The sequence below is a fragment of the Pleurodeles waltl genome, unplaced genomic scaffold (assembly GCF_031143425.1).
Source record: "Pleurodeles waltl isolate 20211129_DDA unplaced genomic scaffold, aPleWal1.hap1.20221129 scaffold_197, whole genome shotgun sequence".
NCBI lineage: Eukaryota > Metazoa > Chordata > Amphibia > Caudata > Salamandridae > Pleurodeles > Pleurodeles waltl.
The window spans coordinates 113,849-139,135 of NW_027149903.1; the positions used below are offsets into that span (position 1 = coordinate 113,849).

The 25,287-nt window shown below is 34.6% G+C and overlaps 26 non-coding genes across 26 annotated transcripts; all 26 read right to left on the reverse strand.

Annotated features, from left to right (window-relative positions):
• Nucleotides 1–817: 817 nt before the first annotated feature.
• On the reverse strand, nucleotides 818–909 carry TRNAR-UCU (transfer RNA arginine (anticodon UCU)). The gene is given in 2 exon segments: nucleotides 818–853; nucleotides 873–909. It is a non-coding gene; the product is annotated as a tRNA-Arg (tRNA).
• A 309-nt stretch (nucleotides 910–1,218) lies between these two features.
• Nucleotides 1,219–1,291, reverse strand: TRNAK-UUU (transfer RNA lysine (anticodon UUU)). The gene has a single exon. It is a non-coding gene; the product is annotated as a tRNA-Lys (tRNA).
• A 1,410-nt stretch (nucleotides 1,292–2,701) lies between these two features.
• TRNAR-UCU (transfer RNA arginine (anticodon UCU)) lies at nucleotides 2,702–2,793 on the reverse strand. Its single transcript is given in 2 exon segments — nucleotides 2,702–2,737; nucleotides 2,757–2,793. It is a non-coding gene; the product is annotated as a tRNA-Arg (tRNA).
• Nucleotides 2,794–3,102: 309 nt separating this feature from the next.
• TRNAK-UUU (transfer RNA lysine (anticodon UUU)) lies at nucleotides 3,103–3,175 on the reverse strand. Its single transcript has one exon. It is a non-coding gene; the product is annotated as a tRNA-Lys (tRNA).
• Nucleotides 3,176–4,585: 1,410 nt separating this feature from the next.
• On the reverse strand, nucleotides 4,586–4,677 carry TRNAR-UCU (transfer RNA arginine (anticodon UCU)). The gene is given in 2 exon segments: nucleotides 4,586–4,621; nucleotides 4,641–4,677. It is a non-coding gene; the product is annotated as a tRNA-Arg (tRNA).
• A 309-nt stretch (nucleotides 4,678–4,986) lies between these two features.
• Nucleotides 4,987–5,059, reverse strand: TRNAK-UUU (transfer RNA lysine (anticodon UUU)). The gene has a single exon. It is a non-coding gene; the product is annotated as a tRNA-Lys (tRNA).
• Nucleotides 5,060–6,469: 1,410 nt separating this feature from the next.
• Nucleotides 6,470–6,561, reverse strand: TRNAR-UCU (transfer RNA arginine (anticodon UCU)). Its single transcript is given in 2 exon segments — nucleotides 6,470–6,505; nucleotides 6,525–6,561. It is a non-coding gene; the product is annotated as a tRNA-Arg (tRNA).
• A 309-nt stretch (nucleotides 6,562–6,870) lies between these two features.
• On the reverse strand, nucleotides 6,871–6,943 carry TRNAK-UUU (transfer RNA lysine (anticodon UUU)). The gene has a single exon. It is a non-coding gene; the product is annotated as a tRNA-Lys (tRNA).
• A 1,410-nt stretch (nucleotides 6,944–8,353) lies between these two features.
• On the reverse strand, nucleotides 8,354–8,445 carry TRNAR-UCU (transfer RNA arginine (anticodon UCU)). The gene is given in 2 exon segments: nucleotides 8,354–8,389; nucleotides 8,409–8,445. It is a non-coding gene; the product is annotated as a tRNA-Arg (tRNA).
• A 309-nt stretch (nucleotides 8,446–8,754) lies between these two features.
• TRNAK-UUU (transfer RNA lysine (anticodon UUU)) lies at nucleotides 8,755–8,827 on the reverse strand. The gene has a single exon. It is a non-coding gene; the product is annotated as a tRNA-Lys (tRNA).
• A 1,410-nt stretch (nucleotides 8,828–10,237) lies between these two features.
• TRNAR-UCU (transfer RNA arginine (anticodon UCU)) lies at nucleotides 10,238–10,329 on the reverse strand. The gene is given in 2 exon segments: nucleotides 10,238–10,273; nucleotides 10,293–10,329. It is a non-coding gene; the product is annotated as a tRNA-Arg (tRNA).
• A 309-nt stretch (nucleotides 10,330–10,638) lies between these two features.
• On the reverse strand, nucleotides 10,639–10,711 carry TRNAK-UUU (transfer RNA lysine (anticodon UUU)). Its single transcript has one exon. It is a non-coding gene; the product is annotated as a tRNA-Lys (tRNA).
• Nucleotides 10,712–12,121: 1,410 nt separating this feature from the next.
• On the reverse strand, nucleotides 12,122–12,213 carry TRNAR-UCU (transfer RNA arginine (anticodon UCU)). The gene is given in 2 exon segments: nucleotides 12,122–12,157; nucleotides 12,177–12,213. It is a non-coding gene; the product is annotated as a tRNA-Arg (tRNA).
• Nucleotides 12,214–12,522: 309 nt separating this feature from the next.
• TRNAK-UUU (transfer RNA lysine (anticodon UUU)) lies at nucleotides 12,523–12,595 on the reverse strand. The gene has a single exon. It is a non-coding gene; the product is annotated as a tRNA-Lys (tRNA).
• A 1,410-nt stretch (nucleotides 12,596–14,005) lies between these two features.
• TRNAR-UCU (transfer RNA arginine (anticodon UCU)) lies at nucleotides 14,006–14,097 on the reverse strand. The gene is given in 2 exon segments: nucleotides 14,006–14,041; nucleotides 14,061–14,097. It is a non-coding gene; the product is annotated as a tRNA-Arg (tRNA).
• Nucleotides 14,098–14,406: 309 nt separating this feature from the next.
• TRNAK-UUU (transfer RNA lysine (anticodon UUU)) lies at nucleotides 14,407–14,479 on the reverse strand. The gene has a single exon. It is a non-coding gene; the product is annotated as a tRNA-Lys (tRNA).
• Nucleotides 14,480–15,889: 1,410 nt separating this feature from the next.
• On the reverse strand, nucleotides 15,890–15,981 carry TRNAR-UCU (transfer RNA arginine (anticodon UCU)). Its single transcript is given in 2 exon segments — nucleotides 15,890–15,925; nucleotides 15,945–15,981. It is a non-coding gene; the product is annotated as a tRNA-Arg (tRNA).
• Nucleotides 15,982–16,290: 309 nt separating this feature from the next.
• TRNAK-UUU (transfer RNA lysine (anticodon UUU)) lies at nucleotides 16,291–16,363 on the reverse strand. The gene has a single exon. It is a non-coding gene; the product is annotated as a tRNA-Lys (tRNA).
• Nucleotides 16,364–17,773: 1,410 nt separating this feature from the next.
• Nucleotides 17,774–17,865, reverse strand: TRNAR-UCU (transfer RNA arginine (anticodon UCU)). Its single transcript is given in 2 exon segments — nucleotides 17,774–17,809; nucleotides 17,829–17,865. It is a non-coding gene; the product is annotated as a tRNA-Arg (tRNA).
• Nucleotides 17,866–18,174: 309 nt separating this feature from the next.
• Nucleotides 18,175–18,247, reverse strand: TRNAK-UUU (transfer RNA lysine (anticodon UUU)). Its single transcript has one exon. It is a non-coding gene; the product is annotated as a tRNA-Lys (tRNA).
• Nucleotides 18,248–19,657: 1,410 nt separating this feature from the next.
• TRNAR-UCU (transfer RNA arginine (anticodon UCU)) lies at nucleotides 19,658–19,749 on the reverse strand. The gene is given in 2 exon segments: nucleotides 19,658–19,693; nucleotides 19,713–19,749. It is a non-coding gene; the product is annotated as a tRNA-Arg (tRNA).
• Nucleotides 19,750–20,058: 309 nt separating this feature from the next.
• On the reverse strand, nucleotides 20,059–20,131 carry TRNAK-UUU (transfer RNA lysine (anticodon UUU)). Its single transcript has one exon. It is a non-coding gene; the product is annotated as a tRNA-Lys (tRNA).
• A 1,410-nt stretch (nucleotides 20,132–21,541) lies between these two features.
• On the reverse strand, nucleotides 21,542–21,633 carry TRNAR-UCU (transfer RNA arginine (anticodon UCU)). Its single transcript is given in 2 exon segments — nucleotides 21,542–21,577; nucleotides 21,597–21,633. It is a non-coding gene; the product is annotated as a tRNA-Arg (tRNA).
• Nucleotides 21,634–21,942: 309 nt separating this feature from the next.
• TRNAK-UUU (transfer RNA lysine (anticodon UUU)) lies at nucleotides 21,943–22,015 on the reverse strand. Its single transcript has one exon. It is a non-coding gene; the product is annotated as a tRNA-Lys (tRNA).
• A 1,410-nt stretch (nucleotides 22,016–23,425) lies between these two features.
• Nucleotides 23,426–23,517, reverse strand: TRNAR-UCU (transfer RNA arginine (anticodon UCU)). The gene is given in 2 exon segments: nucleotides 23,426–23,461; nucleotides 23,481–23,517. It is a non-coding gene; the product is annotated as a tRNA-Arg (tRNA).
• A 309-nt stretch (nucleotides 23,518–23,826) lies between these two features.
• Nucleotides 23,827–23,899, reverse strand: TRNAK-UUU (transfer RNA lysine (anticodon UUU)). The gene has a single exon. It is a non-coding gene; the product is annotated as a tRNA-Lys (tRNA).
• Nucleotides 23,900–25,287: the final 1,388 nt, after the last annotated feature.

Genomic DNA, 25,287 nt, shown 5'->3' on the forward strand with positions numbered 1-25,287 from the left:
AATAAAATAATGAGCTAGCAGCTGCTCATCAACTTTATGAAGTTGTTAGGAATCTATGATCCTGGATTTATGTTGAGCATTGAATAGCAAAAATGATATTCAACATGTCAAACCATACAATGCAGTTGGTTAAGTGTTAAGTCGACTCAAAAGGCATAGCACAGATAAAACAGCAAGGAGTTTAACAACTCCATATAAGAAGGTTTTGCAATTCCCTTAATGTAATATCTTATTCATCAAGCAGTGGAAACTTCAAGAGTGCATCTTCTTAAACATAACACACTGCCTGAACAGGAACTTCAAACCTGGACACTCATATTAAAAGTCTGCTGTGCCACTCACTGAACTATCCAGTGTCTACTAACTTTCATCTTCAATTCATCTTAAAACAATGTGGAAGGATTCCAACCGACACTATATTTATGAATATGATTGCATATATTGACAAGCATTATGTAGCGTTTGATAGTGAACTGATATTTCAAACTTTTGAAACCTCAGCATTAAATGTCATCTATTTTAAGTCCTGAAATATGTACTATCTCATTTTCTGCTGACTTAGAATTCATGCTTCTTCAGTGACAGTATACAATTGAGAAAGGGCCGAAACTCCTACTATCTAGTAAATTATATTTTCATCAGTACACCTGACAATTTCCTCTTGCATATTGATTATACAATGTTTTCTATTCAAGCACTCTTTGTTTAAAACAGGCCTTCTTTCAAAGGCTATTTTGGTAAATGATTTTGGGTGAAGCTGAAGCTGCATTGTTTATTGCTATTTCAATTCGTTATGAAAGAAATTGAGCAATAATATTGACTCTGGTGGGATTCGAACCCACAGCCTTTGAATGCCTTTTTTAACATTTTCCTAGAAGTCCAATGCGCTATCCATTGCGCCACAGAGCCAACCTGCACCAAGAAACTTTTCAGAAATTCTGAAATAAAATAATGAGCAAGCAACTGATGATCAACTTTACAAAGTTGATAGGATACTATAATCATGGTTACATGTTGAGCATTGCATGGGGAAAAAGATATTCAACATGCCAAACTACATGATACAGTTGGATAAGTCTACTCAAAAGGCCTCTGACGGATAAAATCTTGACAATTTAAAAAACTCCATTTAAGAAGGTTTTGCAATTCTGTCAATGTAATATCTTGTTCATCATGCAATAGAAACTAAAAGAGTACTTCTTCTTAAACATAGCACCCCGCCTGAACAGGGACTTGAACCCTGGACCCTCAGATTAAAAGTCTGATGCTCTACCGACTGAGCTATCCAGGCTCTGCTTACTCTAATCTTCAAATCACATTAAAACAATTTGGAAGGATACCAACCTTACATTTACTGACAATCATTTATTATTATCATTACATATATTGATAATCAATATGTAGAGTTTTATCATGAATTGATATTTCAAGCTTTTGACATCTCAGCATTATATTTTATCTCTTTAAGTCCTGAAATTTGTACCATCTCATTTTCTGCTGATTCGGAATTCATGCTTCTTCATTGACAATACACAATTAAGAAAGGACCAAAAACTCTTACTGCCTAATACATTATATTTTACTCAGTCTACCTGTCAATTTCCTCTTATATGTAGATTATACAATATTTTCTATTCAAGTGGTGTCGGTTGAAAAAAGGGCTTCTTTCAAAGGCCATTTTGGTGAATGATTTCAGAGCAAGAAGAAGCTGCATTATTTATTGCAATTTCAATTCATTATAAAAGAAATGTAGGACAACATTGCCTCTGGTGGGATTCAAAACCACAACTTTTGAATGCCTTCTTTACATTACTCTTGAAAGCCAAAGCACTATCCATTGTGCCACAGAGCCAATCTTTTTAGGATGTCGGACAGAAATGATCAAATAAAATAATGAGCTAGCAGCTGCTCATCAACTTTATAAAGTTGTTAGGAATCTATGATCCTGGATTTATGTTGAGCATTGAATAGCAAAAATGATATTCAACATGTCAAACCATACAATGCAGTTGGTTAAGTGTTAAGTCGACTCAAAAGGCATAGCACAGATAAAACAGCAAGGAGTTTAACAACTCCATATAAGAAGGTTTTGCAATTCCCTTAATGTAATATCTTATTCATCAAGCAGTGGAAACTTCAAGAGTGCATCTTCTTAAACATAACACACTGCTTGAACAGGAACTTCAAACCTGGACACTCATATTAAAAGTCTGCTGTGCCACTCACTGAACTATCCAGTGTCTACTAACTTTCATCTTCAATTCATCTTAAAACAATGTGGAAGGATACCAACCGACACTATATTTATGAATATGATTGCATATATTGACAAGCATTATGTAGCGTTTGATAGTGAACTGATATTTCAAACTTTTGAAACCTCAGCATTAAATGTCATCTATTTTAAGTCCTGAAATATGTACTATCTCATTTTCTGCTGACTTAGAATTCATGCTTCTTCAGTGACAGTATACAATTGAGAAAGGGCCGAAACTCCTACTATCTAGTAAATTATATTTTCATCAGTACACCTGACAATTTCCTCTTGCATATTGATTATACAATGTTTTCTATTCAAGCACTCTTTGTTTAAAACAGGCCTTCTTTCAAAGGCTATTTTGGTAAATGATTTTGGGTGAAGCTGAAGCTGCATTGTTTATTGCTATTTCAATTCGTTATGAAAGAAATTGAGCAATAATATTGACTCTGGTGGGATTCGAACCCACAGCCTTTGAATGCCTTTTTTAACATTTTCCTAGAAGTCCAATGCGCTATCCATTGCGCCACAGAGCCAACCTGCACCAAGAAACTTTTCAGAAATTCTGAAATAAAATAATGAGCAAGCAACTGATGATCAACTTTACAAAGTTGATAGGATACTATAATCATGGTTACATGTTGAGCATTGCATGGGGAAAAAGATATTCAACATGCCAAACTACATGATACAGTTGGATAAGTCTACTCAAAAGGCCTCTGACGGATAAAATCTTGACAATTTAAAAAACTCCATTTAAGAAGGTTTTGCAATTCTGTCAATGTAATATCTTGTTCATCATGCAATAGAAACTAAAAGAGTACTTCTTCTTAAACATAGCACCCCGCCTGCACAGGGACGTGAACCCTGGACCCTCAGATTAAAAGTCTGATGCTCTACCGACTGAGCTATCCAGGCTCTGCTTACTCTAATCTTCAAATCACATTAAAACAATTTGGAAGGATACCAACCTTACATTTACTGACAATCATTTATTATTATCATTACATATATTGATAATCAATATGTAGAGTTTTATCATGAATTGATATTTCAAGCTTTTGACATCTCAGCATTATATTTTATCTCTTTAAGTCCTGAAATTTGTACCATCTCATTTTCTGCTGATTCGGAATTAATGCTTCTTCATTGACAATACACAATTAAGAAAGGACCAAAAACTCTTACTGCCTAATACATTATATTTTACTCAGTCTACCTGTCAATTTCCTCTTATATGTAGATTATACAATATTTTCTATTCAAGTGGTGTCGGTTGAAAAAAGGGCTTCTTTCAAAGGCCATTTTGGTGAATGATTTCAGAGCAAGAAGAAGCTGCATTATTTATTGCAATTTCAATTCATTATAAAAGAAATGTAGGACAACATTGCCTCTGGTGGGATTCAAAACCACAACTTTTGAATGCCTTCTTTACATTACTCTTGAAAGCCAAAGCACTATCCATTGTGCCACAGAGCCAATCTTTTTAGGAGGTCGGACAGAAATGATCAAATAAAATAATGAGCTAGCAGCTGCTCATCAACTTTATGAAGTTGTTAGGAATCTATGATCCTGGATTTATGTTGAGCATTGAATAGCAAAAATGATATTCAACATGTCAAACCATACAATGCAGTTGGTTAAGTGTTAAGTCGACTCAAAAGGCATAGCACAGATAAAACAGCAAGGAGTTTAACAACTCCATATAAGAAGGTTTTGCAATTCCCTTAATGTAATATCTTATTCATCAAGCAGTGGAAACTTCAAGAGTGCATCTTCTTAAACATAACACACTGCCTGAACAGGAACTTCAAACCTGGACACTCATATTAAAAGTCTGCTGTGCCACTCACTGAACTATCCAGTGTCTACTAACTTTCATCTTCAATTCATCTTAAAACAATGTGGAAGGATTCCAACCGACACTATATTTATGAATATGATTGCATATATTGACAAGCATTATGTAGCGTTTGATAGTGAACTGATATTTCAAACTTTTGAAACCTCAGCATTAAATGTCATCTATTTTAAGTCCTGAAATATGTACTATCTCATTTTCTGCTGACTTAGAATTCATGCTTCTTCAGTGACAGTATACAATTGAGAAAGGGCCGAAACTCCTACTATCTAGTAAATTATATTTTCATCAGTACACCTGACAATTTCCTCTTGCATATTGATTATACAATGTTTTCTATTCAAGCACTCTTTGTTTAAAACAGGCCTTCTTTCAAAGGCTATTTTGGTAAATGATTTTGGGTGAAGCTGAAGCTGCATTGTTTATTGCTATTTCAATTCGTTATGAAAGAAATTGAGCAATAATATTGACTCTGGTGGGATTCGAACCCACAGCCTTTGAATGCCTTTTTTAACATTTTCCTAGAAGTCCAATGCGCTATCCATTGCGCCACAGAGCCAACCTGCACCAAGAAACTTTTCAGAAATTCTGAAATAAAATAATGAGCAAGCAACTGATGATCAACTTTACAAAGTTGATAGGATACTATAATCATGGTTACATGTTGAGCATTGCATGGGGAAAAAGATATTCAACATGCCAAACTACATGATACAGTTGGATAAGTCTACTCAAAAGGCCTCTGACGGATAAAATCTTGACAATTTAAAAAACTCCATTTAAGAAGGTTTTGCAATTCTGTCAATGTAATATCTTGTTCATCATGCAATAGAAACTAAAAGAGTACTTCTTCTTAAACATAGCACCCCGCCTGCACAGGGACGTGAACCCTGGACCCTCAGATTAAAAGTCTGATGCTCTACCGACTGAGCTATCCAGGCTCTGCTTACTCTAATCTTCAAATCACATTAAAACAATTTGGAAGGATACCAACCTTACATTTACTGACAATCATTTATTATTATCATTACATATATTGATAATCAATATGTAGAGTTTTATCATGAATTGATATTTCAAGCTTTTGACATCTCAGCATTATATTTTATCTCTTTAAGTCCTGAAATTTGTACCATCTCATTTTCTGCTGATTCGGAATTCATGCTTCTTCATTGACAATACACAATTAAGAAAGGACCAAAAACTCTTACTGCCTAATACATTATATTTTACTCAGTCTACCTGTCAATTTCCTCTTATATGTAGATTATACAATATTTTCTATTCAAGTGGTGTCGGTTGAAAAAAGGGCTTCTTTCAAAGGCCATTTTGGTGAATGATTTCAGAGCAAGAAGAAGCTGCATTATTTATTGCAATTTCAATTCATTATAAAAGAAATGTAGGACAACATTGCCTCTGGTGGGATTCAAAACCACAACTTTTGAATGCCTTCTTTACATTACTCTTGAAAGCCAAAGCACTATCCATTGTGCCACAGAGCCAATCTTTTTAGGAGGTCGGACAGAAATGATCAAATAAAATAATGAGCTAGCAGCTGCTCATCAACTTTATGAAGTTGGTAGGAATCTATGATCCTGGATTTATGTTGAGCATTGAATAGCAAAAATGATATTCAACATGTCAAACCATACAATGCAGTTGGTTAAGTGTTAAGTCGACTCAAAAGGCATAGCACAGATAAAACAGCAAGGAGTTTAACAACTCCATATAAGAAGGTTTTGCAATTCCCTTAATGTAATATCTTATTCATCAAGCAGTGGAAACTTCAAGAGTGCATCTTCTTAAACATAACACACTGCTTGAACAGGAACTTCAAACCTGGACACTCATATTAAAAGTCTGCTGTGCCACTCACTGAACTATCCAGTGTCTACTAACTTTCATCTTCAATTCATCTTAAAACAATGTGGAAGGATACCAACCGACACTATATTTATGAATATGATTGCATATATTGACAAGCATTATGTAGCGTTTGATAGTGAACTGATATTTCAAACTTTTGAAACCTCAGCATTAAATGTCATCTATTTTAAGTCCTGAAATATGTACTATCTCATTTTCTGCTGACTTAGAATTCATGCTTCTTCAGTGACAGTATACAATTGAGAAAGGGCCGAAACTCCTACTATCTAGTAAATTATATTTTCATCAGTACACCTGACAATTTCCTCTTGCATATTGATTATACAATGTTTTCTATTCAAGCACTCTTTGTTTAAAACAGGCCTTCTTTCAAAGGCTATTTTGGTAAATGATTTTGGGTGAAGCTGAAGCTGCATTGTTTATTGCTATTTCAATTCGTTATGAAAGAAATTGAGCAATAATATTGACTCTGGTGGGATTCGAACCCACAGCCTTTGAATGCCTTTTTTAACATTTTCCTAGAAGTCCAATGCGCTATCCATTGCGCCACAGAGCCAACCTGCACCAAGAAACTTTTCAGAAATTCTGAAATAAAATAATGAGCAAGCAACTGATGATCAACTTTACAAAGTTGATAGGATACTATAATCATGGTTACATGTTGAGCATTGCATGGGGAAAAAGATATTCAACATGCCAAACTACATGATACAGTTGGATAAGTCTACTCAAAAGGCCTCTGACGGATAAAATCTTGACAATTTAAAAAACTCCATTTAAGAAGGTTTTGCAATTCTGTCAATGTAATATCTTGTTCATCATGCAATAGAAACTAAAAGAGTACTTCTTCTTAAACATAGCACCCCGCCTGCACAGGGACGTGAACCCTGGACCCTCAGATTAAAAGTCTGATGCTCTACCGACTGAGCTATCCAGGCTCTGCTTACTCTAATCTTCAAATCACATTAAAACAATTTGGAAGGATACCAACCTTACATTTACTGACAATCATTTATTATTATCATTACATATATTGATAATCAATATGTAGAGTTTTATCATGAATTGATATTTCAAGCTTTTGACATCTCAGCATTATATTTTATCTCTTTAAGTCCTGAAATTTGTACCATCTCATTTTCTGCTGATTCGGAATTCATGCTTCTTCATTGACAATACACAATTAAGAAAGGACCAAAAACTCTTACTGCCTAATACATTATATTTTACTCAGTCTACCTGTCAATTTCCTCTTATATGTAGATTATACAATATTTTCTATTCAAGTGGTGTCGGTTGAAAAAAGGGCTTCTTTCAAAGGCCATTTTGGTGAATGATTTCAGAGCAAGAAGAAGCTGCATTATTTATTGCAATTTCAATTCATTATAAAAGAAATGTAGGACAACATTGCCTCTGGTGGGATTCAAAACCACAACTTTTGAATGCCTTCTTTACATTACTCTTGAAAGCCAAAGCACTATCCATTGTGCCACAGAGCCAATCTTTTTAGGAGGTCGGACAGAAATGATCAAATAAAATAATGAGCTAGCAGCTGCTCATCAACTTTATGAAGTTGTTAGGAATCTATGATCCTGGATTTATGTTGAGCATTGAATAGCAAAAATGATATTCAACATGTCAAACCATACAATGCAGTTGGTTAAGTGTTAAGTCGACTCAAAAGGCATAGCACAGATAAAACAGCAAGGAGTTTAACAACTCCATATAAGAAGGTTTTGCAATTCCCTTAATGTAATATCTTATTCATCAAGCAGTGGAAACTTCAAGAGTGCATCTTCTTAAACATAACACACTGCCTGAACAGGAACTTCAAACCTGGACACTCATATTAAAAGTCTGCTGTGCCACTCACTGAACTATCCAGTGTCTACTAACTTTCATCTTCAATTCATCTTAAAACAATGTGGAAGGATTCCAACCGACACTATATTTATGAATATGATTGCATATATTGACAAGCATTATGTAGCGTTTGATAGTGAACTGATATTTCAAACTTTTGAAACCTCAGCATTAAATGTCATCTATTTTAAGTCCTGAAATATGTACTATCTCATTTTCTGCTGACTTAGAATTCATGCTTCTTCAGTGACAGTATACAATTGAGAAAGGGCCGAAACTCCTACTATCTAGTAAATTATATTTTCATCAGTACACCTGACAATTTCCTCTTGCATATTGATTATACAATGTTTTCTATTCAAGCACTCTTTGTTTAAAACAGGCCTTCTTTCAAAGGCTATTTTGGTAAATGATTTTGGGTGAAGCTGAAGCTGCATTGTTTATTGCTATTTCAATTCGTTATGAAAGAAATTGAGCAATAATATTGACTCTGGTGGGATTCGAACCCACAGCCTTTGAATGCCTTTTTTAACATTTTCCTAGAAGTCCAATGCGCTATCCATTGCGCCACAGAGCCAACCTGCACCAAGAAACTTTTCAGAAATTCTGAAATAAAATAATGAGCAAGCAACTGATGATCAACTTTACAAAGTTGATAGGATACTATAATCATGGTTACATGTTGAGCATTGCATGGGGAAAAAGATATTCAACATGCCAAACTACATGATACAGTTGGATAAGTCTACTCAAAAGGCCTCTGACGGATAAAATCTTGACAATTTAAAAAACTCCATTTAAGAAGGTTTTGCAATTCTGTCAATGTAATATCTTGTTCATCATGCAATAGAAACTAAAAGAGTACTTCTTCTTAAACATAGCACCCCGCCTGCACAGGGACGTGAACCCTGGACCCTCAGATTAAAAGTCTGATGCTCTACCGACTGAGCTATCCAGGCTCTGCTTACTCTAATCTTCAAATCACATTAAAACAATTTGGAAGGATACCAACCTTACATTTACTGACAATCATTTATTATTATCATTACATATATTGATAATCAATATGTAGAGTTTTATCATGAATTGATATTTCAAGCTTTTGACATCTCAGCATTATATTTTATCTCTTTAAGTCCTGAAATTTGTACCATCTCATTTTCTGCTGATTCGGAATTCATGCTTCTTCATTGACAATACACAATTAAGAAAGGACCAAAAACTCTTACTGCCTAATACATTATATTTTACTCAGTCTACCTGTCAATTTCCTCTTATATGTAGATTATACAATATTTTCTATTCAAGTGGTGTCGGTTGAAAAAAGGGCTTCTTTCAAAGGCCATTTTGGTGAATGATTTCAGAGCAAGAAGAAGCTGCATTATTTATTGCAATTTCAATTCATTATAAAAGAAATGTAGGACAACATTGCCTCTGGTGGGATTCAAAACCACAACTTTTGAATGCCTTCTTTACATTACTCTTGAAAGCCAAAGCACTATCCATTGTGCCACAGAGCCAATCTTTTTAGGAGGTCGGACAGAAATGATCAAATAAAATAATGAGCTAGCAGCTGCTCATCAACTTTATGAAGTTGGTAGGAATCTATGATCCTGGATTTATGTTGAGCATTGAATAGCAAAAATGATATTCAACATGTCAAACCATACAATGCAGTTGGTTAAGTGTTAAGTCGACTCAAAAGGCATAGCACAGATAAAACAGCAAGGAGTTTAACAACTCCATATAAGAAGGTTTTGCAATTCCCTTAATGTAATATCTTATTCATCAAGCAGTGGAAACTTCAAGAGTGCATCTTCTTAAACATAACACACTGCTTGAACAGGAACTTCAAACCTGGACACTCATATTAAAAGTCTGCTGTGCCACTCACTGAACTATCCAGTGTCTACTAACTTTCATCTTCAATTCATCTTAAAACAATGTGGAAGGATACCAACCGACACTATATTTATGAATATGATTGCATATATTGACAAGCATTATGTAGCGTTTGATAGTGAACTGATATTTCAAACTTTTGAAACCTCAGCATTAAATGTCATCTATTTTAAGTCCTGAAATATGTACTATCTCATTTTCTGCTGACTTAGAATTCATGCTTCTTCAGTGACAGTATACAATTGAGAAAGGGCCGAAACTCCTACTATCTAGTAAATTATATTTTCATCAGTACACCTGACAATTTCCTCTTGCATATTGATTATACAATGTTTTCTATTCAAGCACTCTTTGTTTAAAACAGGCCTTCTTTCAAAGGCTATTTTGGTAAATGATTTTGGGTGAAGCTGAAGCTGCATTGTTTATTGCTATTTCAATTCGTTATGAAAGAAATTGAGCAATAATATTGACTCTGGTGGGATTCGAACCCACAGCCTTTGAATGCCTTTTTTAACATTTTCCTAGAAGTCCAATGCGCTATCCATTGCGCCACAGAGCCAACCTGCACCAAGAAACTTTTCAGAAATTCTGAAATAAAATAATGAGCAAGCAACTGATGATCAACTTTACAAAGTTGATAGGATACTATAATCATGGTTACATGTTGAGCATTGCATGGGGAAAAAGATATTCAACATGCCAAACTACATGATACAGTTGGATAAGTCTACTCAAAAGGCCTCTGACGGATAAAATCTTGACAATTTAAAAAACTCCATTTAAGAAGGTTTTGCAATTCTGTCAATGTAATATCTTGTTCATCATGCAATAGAAACTAAAAGAGTACTTCTTCTTAAACATAGCACCCCGCCTGCACAGGGACGTGAACCCTGGACCCTCAGATTAAAAGTCTGATGCTCTACCGACTGAGCTATCCAGGCTCTGCTTACTCTAATCTTCAAATCACATTAAAACAATTTGGAAGGATACCAACCTTACATTTACTGACAATCATTTATTATTATCATTACATATATTGATAATCAATATGTAGAGTTTTATCATGAATTGATATTTCAAGCTTTTGACATCTCAGCATTATATTTTATCTCTTTAAGTCCTGAAATTTGTACCATCTCATTTTCTGCTGATTCGGAATTCATGCTTCTTCATTGACAATACACAATTAAGAAAGGACCAAAAACTCTTACTGCCTAATACATTATATTTTACTCAGTCTACCTGTCAATTTCCTCTTATATGTAGATTATACAATATTTTCTATTCAAGTGGTGTCGGTTGAAAAAAGGGCTTCTTTCAAAGGCCATTTTGGTGAATGATTTCAGAGCAAGAAGAAGCTGCATTATTTATTGCAATTTCAATTCATTATAAAAGAAATGTAGGACAACATTGCCTCTGGTGGGATTCAAAACCACAACTTTTGACTGCCTTCTTTACATTACTCTTGAAAGCCAAAGCAGTATCCATTGTGCCACAGAGCCAATCTTTTTAGGATGTCGGACAGAAATGATCAAATAAAATAATGAGCTAGCAGCTGCTCATCAACTTTATAAAGTTGTTAGGAATCTATGATCCTGGATTTATGTTGAGCATTGAATAGCAAAAATGATATTCAACATGTCAAACCATACAATGCAGTTGGTTAAGTGTTAAGTCGACTCAAAAGGCATAGCACAGATAAAACAGCAAGGAGTTTAACAACTCCATATAAGAAGGTTTTGCAATTCCCTTAATGTAATATCTTATTCATCAAGCAGTGGAAACTTCAAGAGTGCATCTTCTTAAACGTAACACACTGCCTGAACAGGAACTTCAAACTTGGACACTCATATTAAAAGTCTGCTGTGCCACTCACTGAACTATCCAGTGTCTACTAACTTTCATCTTCAATTCATCTTAAAACAATGTGGAAGGATACCAACCGACACTACATTTATGAATATGATTGCATATATTGACAAGCATTATGTAGCGTTTGATAGTGAACTGATATTTCAAACTTTTGAAACCTCAGCATTAAATGTCATCTATTTTAAGTCCTGAAATATGTACTATCTCATTTTCTGCTGACTTAGAATTCATGCTTCTTCAGTGACAGTATACAATTGAGAAAGGGCCGAAACTCCTACTATCTAGTAAATTATATTTTCATCAGTACACCTGACAATTTCCTCTTGCATATTGATTATACAATGTTTTCTATTCAAGCACTCTTTGTTTAAAACAGGCCTTCTTTCAAAGGCTATTTTGGTAAATGATTTTGGGTGAAGCTGAAGCTGCATTGTTTATTGCTATTTCAATTCGTTATGAAAGAAATTGAGCAATAATATTGACTCTGGTGGGATTCGAACCCACAGCCTTTGAATGCCTTTTTTAACATTTTCCTAGAAGTCCAATGCGCTATCCATTGCGCCACAGAGCCAACCTGCACCAAGAAACTTTTCAGAAATTCTGAAATAAAATAATGAGCAAGCAACTGATGATCAACTTTACAAAGTTGATAGGATACTATAATCATGGTTACATGTTGAGCATTGCATGGGGAAAAAGATATTCAACATGCCAAACTACATGATACAGTTGGATAAGTCTACTCAAAAGGCCTCTGACGGATAAAATCTTGACAATTTAAAAAACTCCATTTAAGAAGGTTTTGCAATTCTGTCAATGTAATATCTTGTTCATCATGCAATAGAAACTAAAAGAGTACTTCTTCTTAAACATAGCACCCCGCCTGCACAGGGACGTGAACCCTGGACCCTCAGATTAAAAGTCTGATGCTCTACCGACTGAGCTATCCAGGCTCTGCTTACTCTAATCTTCAAATCACATTAAAACAATTTGGAAGGATACCAACCTTACATTTACTGACAATCATTTATTATTATCATTACATATATTGATAATCAATATGTAGAGTTTTATCATGAATTGATATTTCAAGCTTTTGACATCTCAGCATTATATTTTATCTCTTTAAGTCCTGAAATTTGTACCATCTCATTTTCTGCTGATTCGGAATTCATGCTTCTTCATTGACAATACACAATTAAGAAAGGACCAAAAACTCTTACTGCCTAATACATTATATTTTACTCAGTCTACCTGTCAATTTCCTCTTATATGTAGATTATACAATATTTTCTATTCAAGTGGTGTCGGTTGAAAAAAGGGCTTCTTTCAAAGGCCATTTTGGTGAATGATTTCAGAGCAAGAAGAAGCTGCATTATTTATTGCAATTTCAATTCATTATAAAAGAAATGTAGGACAACATTGCCTCTGGTGGGATTCAAAACCACAACTTTTGAATGCCTTCTTTACATTACTCTTGAAAGCCAAAGCACTATCCATTGTGCCACAGAGCCAATCTTTTTAGGAGGTCGGACAGAAATGATCAAATAAAATAATGAGCTAGCAGCTGCTCATCAACTTTATGAAGTTGTTAGGAATCTATGATCCTGGATTTATGTTGAGCATTGAATAGCAAAAATGATATTCAACATGTCAAACCATACAATGCAGTTGGTTAAGTGTTAAGTCGACTCAAAAGGCATAGCACAGATAAAACAGCAAGGAGTTTAACAACTCCATATAAGAAGGTTTTGCAATTCCCTTAATGTAATATCTTATTCATCAAGCAGTGGAAACTTCAAGAGTGCATCTTCTTAAACATAACACACTGCCTGAACAGGAACTTCAAACCTGGACACTCATATTAAAAGTCTGCTGTGCCACTCACTGAACTATCCAGTGTCTACTAACTTTCATCTTCAATTCATCTTAAAACAATGTGGAAGGATTCCAACCGACACTATATTTATGAATATGATTGCATATATTGACAAGCATTATGTAGCGTTTGATAGTGAACTGATATTTCAAACTTTTGAAACCTCAGCATTAAATGTCATCTATTTTAAGTCCTGAAATATGTACTATCTCATTTTCTGCTGACTTAGAATTCATGCTTCTTCAGTGACAGTATACAATTGAGAAAGGGCCGAAACTCCTACTATCTAGTAAATTATATTTTCATCAGTACACCTGACAATTTCCTCTTGCATATTGATTATACAATGTTTTCTATTCAAGCACTCTTTGTTTAAAACAGGCCTTCTTTCAAAGGCTATTTTGGTAAATGATTTTGGGTGAAGCTGAAGCTGCATTGTTTATTGCTATTTCAATTCGTTATGAAAGAAATTGAGCAATAATATTGACTCTGGTGGGATTCGAACCCACAGCCTTTGAATGCCTTTTTTAACATTTTCCTAGAAGTCCAATGCGCTATCCATTGCGCCACAGAGCCAACCTGCACCAAGAAACTTTTCAGAAATTCTGAAATAAAATAATGAGCAAGCAACTGATGATCAACTTTACAAAGTTGATAGGATACTATAATCATGGTTACATGTTGAGCATTGCATGGGGAAAAAGATATTCAACATGCCAAACTACATGATACAGTTGGATAAGTCTACTCAAAAGGCCTCTGACGGATAAAATCTTGACAATTTAAAAAACTCCATTTAAGAAGGTTTTGCAATTCTGTCAATGTAATATCTTGTTCATCATGCAATAGAAACTAAAAGAGTACTTCTTCTTAAACATAGCAACCCGCCTGCACAGGGACGTGAACCCTGGACCCTCAGATTAAAAGTCTGATGCTCTACCGACTGAGCTATCCAGGCTCTGCTTACTCTAATCTTCAAATCACATTAAAACAATTTGGAAGGATACCAACCTTACATTTACTGACAATCATTTATTATTATCATTACATATATTGATAATCAATATGTAGAGTTTTATCATGAATTGATATTTCAAGCTTTTGACATCTCAGCATTATATTTTATCTCTTTAAGTCCTGAAATTTGTACCATCTCATTTTCTGCTGATTCGGAATTCATGCTTCTTCATTGACAATACACAATTAAGAAAGGACCAAAAACTCTTACTGCCTAATACATTATATTTTACTCAGTCTACCTGTCAATTTCCTCTTATATGTAGATTATACAATATTTTCTATTCAAGTGGTGTCGGTTGAAAAAAGGGCTTCTTTCAAAGGCCATTTTGGTGAATGATTTCAGAGCAAGAAGAAGCTGCATTATTTATTGCAATTTCAATTCATTATAAAAGAAATGTAGGACAACATTGCCTCTGGTGGGATTCAAAACCACAACTTTTGAATGCCTTCTTTACATTACTCTTGAAAGCCAAAGCACTATCCATTGTGCCACAGAGCCAATCTTTTTAGGAGGTCGGACAGAAATGATCAAATAAAATAATGAGCTAGCAGCTGCTCATCAACTTTATGAAGTTGTTAGGAATCTATGATCCTGGATTTATGTTGAGCATTGAATAGCAAAAATGATATTCAACATGTCAAACCATACAATGCAGTTGGTTAAGTGTTAAGTCGACTCAAAAGGCATAGCACAGATAAAACAGCAAGGAGTTTAACAACTCCATATAAGAAGGTTTTGCAATTCCCTTAATGTAATATCTTATTCATCAAGCAGTGGAAACTTCAAGAGTGCATCTTCTTAAACATAACACACTGCCTGAACAGGAACTTCAAACCTGGACACTCATATTAAAAGTCTGCTGTGCCACTCACTGAACTATCCAGTGTCTACTAACTTTCATCTTCAATTCATCTTAAAACAATGTGGAAGGATTCCAACCGACACTATATTTATGAATATGATTGCATATATTGACAAGCATTATGTAGCGTTTGATAGTGAACTGATATTTCAAACTTTTGAAACCTCAGCATTAAATGTCATCTATTTTAAGTCCTGAAATATGTACTATCTCATTTTCTGCTGACTTAGAATTCATGCTTCTTCAGTGACAGTATACAATTGAGAAAGGGCCGAAACTCCTACTATCTAGTAAATTATATTTTCATCAGTACACCTGACAATTTCCTCTTGCATATTGATTATACAATGTTTTCTATTCAAGCACTCTTTGTTTAAAACAGGCCTTCTTTCAAAGGCTATTTTGGTAAATGATTTTGGGTGAAGCTGAAGCTGCATTGTTTATTGCTATTTCAATTCGTTATGAAAGAAATTGAGCAATAATATTGACTCTGGTGGGATTCGAACCCACAGCCTTTGAATGCCTTTTTTAACATTTTCCTAGAAGTCCAATGCGCTATCCATTGCGCCACAGAGCCAACCTGCACCAAGAAACTTTTCAGAAATTCTGAAATAAAATAATGAGCAAGCAACTGATGATCAACTTTACAAAGTTGATAGGATACTATAATCATGGTTACATGTTGAGCATTGCATGGGGAAAAAGATATTCAACATGCCAAACTACATGATACAGTTGGATAAGTCTACTCAAAAGGCCTCTGACGGATAAAATCTTGACAATTTAAAAAACTCCATTTAAGAAGGTTTTGCAATTCTGTCAATGTAATATCTTGTTCATCATGCAATAGAAACTAAAAGAGTACTTCTTCTTAAACATAGCACCCCGCCTGCACAGGGACGTGAACCCTGGACCCTCAGATTAAAAGTCTGATGCTCTACCGACTGAGCTATCCAGGCTCTGCTTACTCTAATCTTCAAATCACATTAAAACAATTTGGAAGGATACCAACCTTACATTTACTGACAATCATTTATTATTATCATTACATATATTGATAATCAATATGTAGAGTTTTATCATGAATTGATATTTCAAGCTTTTGACATCTCAGCATTATATTTTATCTCTTTAAGTCCTGAAATTTGTACCATCTCATTTTCTGCTGATTCGGAATTCATGCTTCTTCATTGACAATACACAATTAAGAAAGGACCAAAAACTCTTACTGCCTAATACATTATATTTTACTCAGTCTACCTGTCAATTTCCTCTTATATGTAGATTATACAATATTTTCTATTCAAGTGGTGTCGGTTGAAAAAAGGGCTTCTTTCAAAGGCCATTTTGGTGAATGATTTCAGAGCAAGAAGAAGCTGCATTATTTATTGCAATTTCAATTCATTATAAAAGAAATGTAGGACAACATTGCCTCTGGTGGGATTCAAAACCACAACTTTTGAATGCCTTCTTTACATTACTCTTGAAAGCCAAAGCACTATCCATTGTGCCACAGAGCCAATCTTTTTAGGAGGTCGGACAGAAATGATCAAATAAAATAATGAGCTAGCAGCTGCTCATCAACTTTATGAAGTTGGTAGGAATCTATGATCCTGGATTTATGTTGAGCATTGAATAGCAAAAATGATATTCAACATGTCAAACCATACAATGCAGTTGGTTAAGTGTTAAGTCGACTCAAAAGGCATAGCACAGATAAAACAGCAAGGAGTTTAACAACTCCATATAAGAAGGTTTTGCAATTCCCTTAATGTAATATCTTATTCATCAAGCAGTGGAAACTTCAAGAGTGCATCTTCTTAAACATAACACACTGCTTGAACAGGAACTTCAAACCTGGACACTCATATTAAAAGTCTGCTGTGCCACTCACTGAACTATCCAGTGTCTACTAACTTTCATCTTCAATTCATCTTAAAACAATGTGGAAGGATACCAACCGACACTATATTTATGAATATGATTGCATATATTGACAAGCATTATGTAGCGTTTGATAGTGAACTGATATTTCAAACTTTTGAAACCTCAGCATTAAATGTCATCTATTTTAAGTCCTGAAATATGTACTATCTCATTTTCTGCTGACTTAGAATTCATGCTTCTTCAGTGACAGTATACAATTGAGAAAGGGCCGAAACTCCTACTATCTAGTAAATTATATTTTCATCAGTACACCTGACAATTTCCTCTTGCATATTGATTATACAATGTTTTCTATTCAAGCACTCTTTGTTTAAAACAGGCCTTCTTTCAAAGGCTATTTTGGTAAATGATTTTGGGTGAAGCTGAAGCTGCATTGTTTATTGCTATTTCAATTCGTTATGAAAGAAATTGAGCAATAATATTGACTCTGGTGGGATTCGAACCCACAGCCTTTGAATGCCTTTTTTAACATTTTCCTAGAAGTCCAATGCGCTATCCATTGCGCCACAGAGCCAACCTGCACCAAGAAACTTTTCAGAAATTCTGAAATAAAATAATGAGCAAGCAACTGATGATCAACTTTACAAAGTTGATAGGATACTATAATCATGGTTACATGTTGAGCATTGCATGGGGAAAAAGATATTCAACATGCCAAACTACATGATACAGTTGGATAAGTCTACTCAAAAGGCCTCTGACGGATAAAATCTTGACAATTTAAAAAACTCCATTTAAGAAGGTTTTGCAATTCTGTCAATGTAATATCTTGTTCATCATGCAATAGAAACTAAAAGAGTACTTCTTCTTAAACATAGCACCCCGCCTGCACAGGGACGTGAACCCTGGACCCTCAGATTAAAAGTCTGATGCTCTACCGACTGAGCTATCCAGGCTCTGCTTACTCTAATCTTCAAATCACATTAAAACAATTTGGAAGGATACCAACCTTACATTTACTGACAATCATTTATTATTATCATTACATATATTGATAATCAATATGTAGAGTTTTATCATGAATTGATATTTCAAGCTTTTGACATCTCAGCATTATATTTTATCTCTTTAAGTCCTGAAATTTGTACCATCTCATTTTCTGCTGATTCGGAATTCATGCTTCTTCATTGACAATACACAATTAAGAAAGGACCAAAAACTCTTACTGCCTAATACATTATATTTTACTCAGTCTACCTGTCAATTTCCTCTTATATGTAGATTATACAATATTTTCTATTCAAGTGGTGTCGGTTGAAAAAAGGGCTTCTTTCAAAGGCCATTTTGGTGAATGATTTCAGAGCAAGAAGAAGCTGCATTATTTATTGCAATTTCAATTCATTATAAAAGAAATGTAGGACAACATTGCCTCTGGTGGGATTCAAAACCACAACTTTTGACTGCCTTCTTTACATTACTCTTGAAAGCCAAAGCAGTATCCATTGTGCCACAGAGCCAATCTTTTTAGGATGTCGGACAGAAATGATCAAATAAAATAATGAGCTAGCAGCTGCTCATCAACTTTATAAAGTTGTTAGGAATCTATGATCCTGGATTTATGTTGAGCATTGAATAGCAAAAATGATATTCAACATGTCAAACCATACAATGCAGTTGGTTAAGTGTTAAGTCGACTCAAAAGGCATAGCACAGATAAAACAGCAAGGAGTTTAACAACTCCATATAAGAAGGTTTTGCAATTCCCTTAATGTAATATCTTATTCATCAAGCAGTGGAAACTTCAAGAGTGCATCTTCTTAAACGTAACACACTGCCTGAACAGGAACTTCAAACTTGGACACTCATATTAAAAGTCTGCTGTGCCACTCACTGAACTATCCAGTGTCTACTAACTTTCATCTTCAATTCATCTTAAAACAATGTGGAAGGATACCAACCGACACTACATTTATGAATATGATTGCATATATTGACAAGCATTATGTAGCGTTTGATAGTGAACTGATATTTCAAACTTTTGAAACCTCAGCATTAAATGTCATCTATTTTAAGTCCTGAAATATGTACTATCTCATTTTCTGCTGACTTAGAATTCATGCTTCTTCAGTGACAGTATACAATTGAGAAAGGGCCGAAACTCCTACTATCTAGTAAATTATATTTTCATCAGTACACCTGACAATTTCCTCTTGCATATTGATTATACAATGTTTTCTATTCAAGCACTCTTTGTTTAAAACAGGCCTTCTTTCAAAGGCTATTTTGGTAAATGATTTTGGGTGAAGCTGAAGCTGCATTGTTTATTGCTATTTCAATTCGTTATGAAAGAAATTGAGCAATAATATTGACTCTGGTGGGATTCGAACCCACAGCCTTTGAATGCCTTTTTTAACATTTTCCTAGAAGTCCAATGCGCTATCCATTGCGCCACAGAGCCAACCTGCACCAAGAAACTTTTCAGAAATTCTGAAATAAAATAATGAGCAAGCAACTGATGATCAACTTTACAAAGTTGATAGGATACTATAATCATGGTTACATGTTGAGCATTGCATGGGGAAAAAGATATTCAACATGCCAAACTACATGATACAGTTGGATAAGTCTACTCAAAAGGCCTCTGACGGATAAAATCTTGACAATTTAAAAAACTCCATTTAAGAAGGTTTTGCAATTCTGTCAATGTAATATCTTGTTCATCATGCAATAGAAACTAAAAGAGTACTTCTTCTTAAACATAGCACCCCGCCTGCACAGGGACGTGAACCCTGGACCCTCAGATTAAAAGTCTGATGCTCTACCGACTGAGCTATCCAGGCTCTGCTTACTCTAATCTTCAAATCACATTAAAACAATTTGGAAGGATACCAACCTTACATTTACTGACAATCATTTATTATTATCATTACATATATTGATAATCAATATGTAGAGTTTTATCATGAATTGATATTTCAAGCTTTTGACATCTCAGCATTATATTTTATCTCTTTAAGTCCTGAAATTTGTACCATCTCATTTTCTGCTGATTCGGAATTCATGCTTCTTCATTGACAATACACAATTAAGAAAGGACCAAAAACTCTTACTGCCTAATACATTATATTTTACTCAGTCTACCTGTCAATTTCCTCTTATATGTAGATTATACAATATTTTCTATTCAAGTGGTGTCGGTTGAAAAAAGGGCTTCTTTCAAAGGCCATTTTGGTGAATGATTTCAGAGCAAGAAGAAGCTGCATTATTTATTGCAATTTCAATTCATTATAAAAGAAATGTAGGACAACATTGCCTCTGGTGGGATTCAAAACCACAACTTTTGAATGCCTTCTTTACATTACTCTTGAAAGCCAAAGCACTATCCATTGTGCCACAGAGCCAATCTTTTTAGGAGGTCGGACAGAAATGATCAAATAAAATAATGAGCTAGCAGCTGCTCATCAACTTTATGAAGTTGTTAGGAATCTATGATCCTGGATTTATGTTGAGCATTGAATAGCAAAAATGATATTCAACATGTCAAACCATACAATGCAGTTGGTTAAGTGTTAAGTCGACTCAAAAGGCATAGCACAGATAAAACAGCAAGGAGTTTAACAACTCCATATAAGAAGGTTTTGCAATTCCCTTAATGTAATATCTTATTCATCAAGCAGTGGAAACTTCAAGAGTGCATCTTCTTAAACATAACACACTGCCTGAACAGGAACTTCAAACCTGGACACTCATATTAAAAGTCTGCTGTGCCACTCACTGAACTATCCAGTGTCTACTAACTTTCATCTTCAATTCATCTTAAAACAATGTGGAAGGATTCCAACCGACACTATATTTATGAATATGATTGCATATATTGACAAGCATTATGTAGCGTTTGATAGTGAACTGATATTTCAAACTTTTGAAACCTCAGCATTAAATGTCATCTATTTTAAGTCCTGAAATATGTACTATCTCATTTTCTGCTGACTTAGAATTCATGCTTCTTCAGTGACAGTATACAATTGAGAAAGGGCCGAAACTCCTACTATCTAGTAAATTATATTTTCATCAGTACACCTGACAATTTCCTCTTGCATATTGATTATACAATGTTTTCTATTCAAGCACTCTTTGTTTAAAACAGGCCTTCTTTCAAAGGCTATTTTGGTAAATGATTTTGGGTGAAGCTGAAGCTGCATTGTTTATTGCTATTTCAATTCGTTATGAAAGAAATTGAGCAATAATATTGACTCTGGTGGGATTCGAACCCACAGCCTTTGAATGCCTTTTTTAACATTTTCCTAGAAGTCCAATGCGCTATCCATTGCGCCACAGAGCCAACCTGCACCAAGAAACTTTTCAGAAATTCTGAAATAAAATAATGAGCAAGCAACTGATGATCAACTTTACAAAGTTGATAGGATACTATAATCATGGTTACATGTTGAGCATTGCATGGGGAAAAAGATATTCAACATGCCAAACTACATGATACAGTTGGATAAGTCTACTCAAAAGGCCTCTGACGGATAAAATCTTGACAATTTAAAAAACTCCATTTAAGAAGGTTTTGCAATTCTGTCAATGTAATATCTTGTTCATCATGCAATAGAAACTAAAAGAGTACTTCTTCTTAAACATAGCAACCCGCCTGCACAGGGACGTGAACCCTGGACCCTCAGATTAAAAGTCTGATGCTCTACCGACTGAGCTATCCAGGCTCTGCTTACTCTAATCTTCAAATCACATTAAAACAATTTGGAAGGATACCAACCTTACATTTACTGACAATCATTTATTATTATCATTACATATATTGATAATCAATATGTAGAGTTTTATCATGAATTGATATTTCAAGCTTTTGACATCTCAGCATTATATTTTATCTCTTTAAGTCCTGAAATTTGTACCATCTCATTTTCTGCTGATTCGGAATTCATGCTTCTTCATTGACAATACACAATTAAGAAAGGACCAAAAACTCTTACTGCCTAATACATTATATTTTACTCAGTCTACCTGTCAATTTCCTCTTATATGTAGATTATACAATATTTTCTATTCAAGTGGTGTCGGTTGAAAAAAGGGCTTCTTTCAAAGGCCATTTTGGTGAATGATTTCAGAGCAAGAAGAAGCTGCATTATTTATTGCAATTTCAATTCATTATAAAAGAAATGTAGGACAACATTGCCTCTGGTGGGATTCAAAACCACAACTTTTGAATGCCTTCTTTACATTACTCTTGAAAGCCAAAGCACTATCCATTGTGCCACAGAGCCAATCTTTTTAGGAGGTCGGACAGAAATGATCAAATAAAATAATGAGCTAGCAGCTGCTCATCAACTTTATGAAGTTGTTAGGAATCTATGATCCTGGATTTATGTTGAGCATTGAATAGCAAAAATGATATTCAACATGTCAAACCATACAATGCAGTTGGTTAAGTGTTAAGTCGACTCAAAAGGCATAGCACAGATAAAACAGCAAGGAGTTTAACAACTCCATATAAGAAGGTTTTGCAATTCCCTTAATGTAATATCTTATTCATCAAGCAGTGGAAACTTCAAGAGTGCATCTTCTTAAACATAACACACTGCCTGAACAGGAACTTCAAACCTGGACACTCATATTAAAAGTCTGCTGTGCCACTCACTGAACTATCCAGTGTCTACTAACTTTCATCTTCAATTCATCTTAAAACAATGTGGAAGGATTCCAACCGACACTATATTTATGAATATGATTGCATATATTGACAAGCATTATGTAGCGTTTGATAGTGAACTGATATTTCAAACTTTTGAAACCTCAGCATTAAATGTCATCTATTTTAAGTCCTGAAATATGTACTATCTCATTTTCTGCTGACTTAGAATTCATGCTTCTTCAGTGACAGTATACAATTGAGAAAGGGCCGAAACTCCTACTATCTAGTAAATTATATTTTCATCAGTACACCTGACAATTTCCTCTTGCATATTGATTATACAATGTTTTCTATTCAAGCACTCTTTGTTTAAAACAGGCCTTCTTTCAAAGGCTATTTTGGTAAATGATTTTGGGTGAAGCTGAAGCTGCATTGTTTATTGCTATTTCAATTCGTTATGAAAGAAATTGAGCAATAATATTGACTCTGGTGGGATTCGAACCCACAGCCTTTGAATGCCTTTTTTAACATTTTCCTAGAAGTCCAATGCGCTATCCATTGCGCCACAGAGCCAACCTGCACCAAGAAACTTTTCAGAAATTCTGAAATAAAATAATGAGCAAGCAACTGATGATCAACTTTACAAAGTTGATAGGATACTATAATCATGGTTACATGTTGAGCATTGCATGGGGAAAAAGATATTCAACATGCCAAACTACATGATACAGTTGGATAAGTCTACTCAAAAGGCCTCTGACGGATAAAATCTTGACAATTTAAAAAACTCCATTTAAGAAGGTTTTGCAATTCTGTCAATGTAATATCTTGTTCATCATGCAATAGAAACTAAAAGAGTACTTCTTCTTAAACATAGCACCCCGCCTGCACAGGGACGTGAACCCTGGACCCTCAGATTAAAAGTCTGATGCTCTACCGACTGAGCTATCCAGGCTCTGCTTACTCTAATCTTCAAATCACATTAAAACAATTTGGAAGGATACCAACCTTACATTTACTGACAATCATTTATTATTATCATTACATATATTGATAATCAATATGTAGAGTTTTATCATGAATTGATATTTCAAGCTTTTGACATCTCAGCATTATATTTTATCTCTTTAAGTCCTGAAATTTGTACCATCTCATTTTCTGCTGATTCGGAATTCATGCTTCTTCATTGACAATACACAATTAAGAAAGGACCAAAAACTCTTACTGCCTAATACATTATATTTTACTCAGTCTACCTGTCAATTTCCTCTTATATGTAGATTATACAATATTTTCTATTCAAGTGGTGTCGGTTGAAAAAAGGGCTTCTTTCAAAGGCCATTTTGGTGAATGATTTCAGAGCAAGAAGAAGCTGCATTATTTATTGCAATTTCAATTCATTATAAAAGAAATGTAGGACAACATTGCCTCTGGTGGGATTCAAAACCACAACTTTTGAATGCCTTCTTTACATTACTCTTGAAAGCCAAAGCACTATCCATTGTGCCACAGAGCCAATCTTTTTAGGAGGTCGGACAGAAATGATCAAATAAAATAATGAGCTAGCAGCTGCTCATCAACTTTATGAAGTTGTTAGGAATCTATGATCCTGGATTTATGTTGAGCATTGAATAGCAAAAATGATATTCAACATGTCAAACCATACAATGCAGTTGGTTAAGTGTTAAGTCGACTCAAAAGGCATAGCACAGATAAAACAGCAAGGAGTTTAACAACTCCATATAAGAAGGTTTTGCAATTCCCTTAATGTAATATCTTATTCATCAAGCAGTGGAAACTTCAAGAGTGCATCTTCTTAAACATAACACACTGCCTGAACAGGAACTTCAAACCTGGACACTCATATTAAAAGTCTGCTGTGCCACTCACTGAACTATCCAGTGTCTACTAACTTTCATCTTCAATTCATCTTAAAACAATGTGGAAGGATTCCAACCGACACTATATTTATGAATATGATTGCATATATTGACAAGCATTATGTAGCGTTTGATAGTGAACTGATATTTCAAACTTTTGAAACCTCAGCATTAAATGTCATCTATTTTAAGTCCTGAAATATGTACTATCTCATTTTCTGCTGACTTAGAATTCATGCTTCTTCAGTGACAGTATACAATTGAGAAAGGGCCGAAACTCCTACTATCTAGTAAATTATATTTTCATCAGTACACCTGACAATTTCCTCTTGCATATTGATTATACAATGTTTTCTATTCAAGCACTCTTTGTTTAAAACAGGCCTTCTTTCAAAGGCTATTTTGGTAAATGATTTTGGGTGAAGCTGAAGCTGCATTGTTTATTGCTATTTCAATTCGTTAT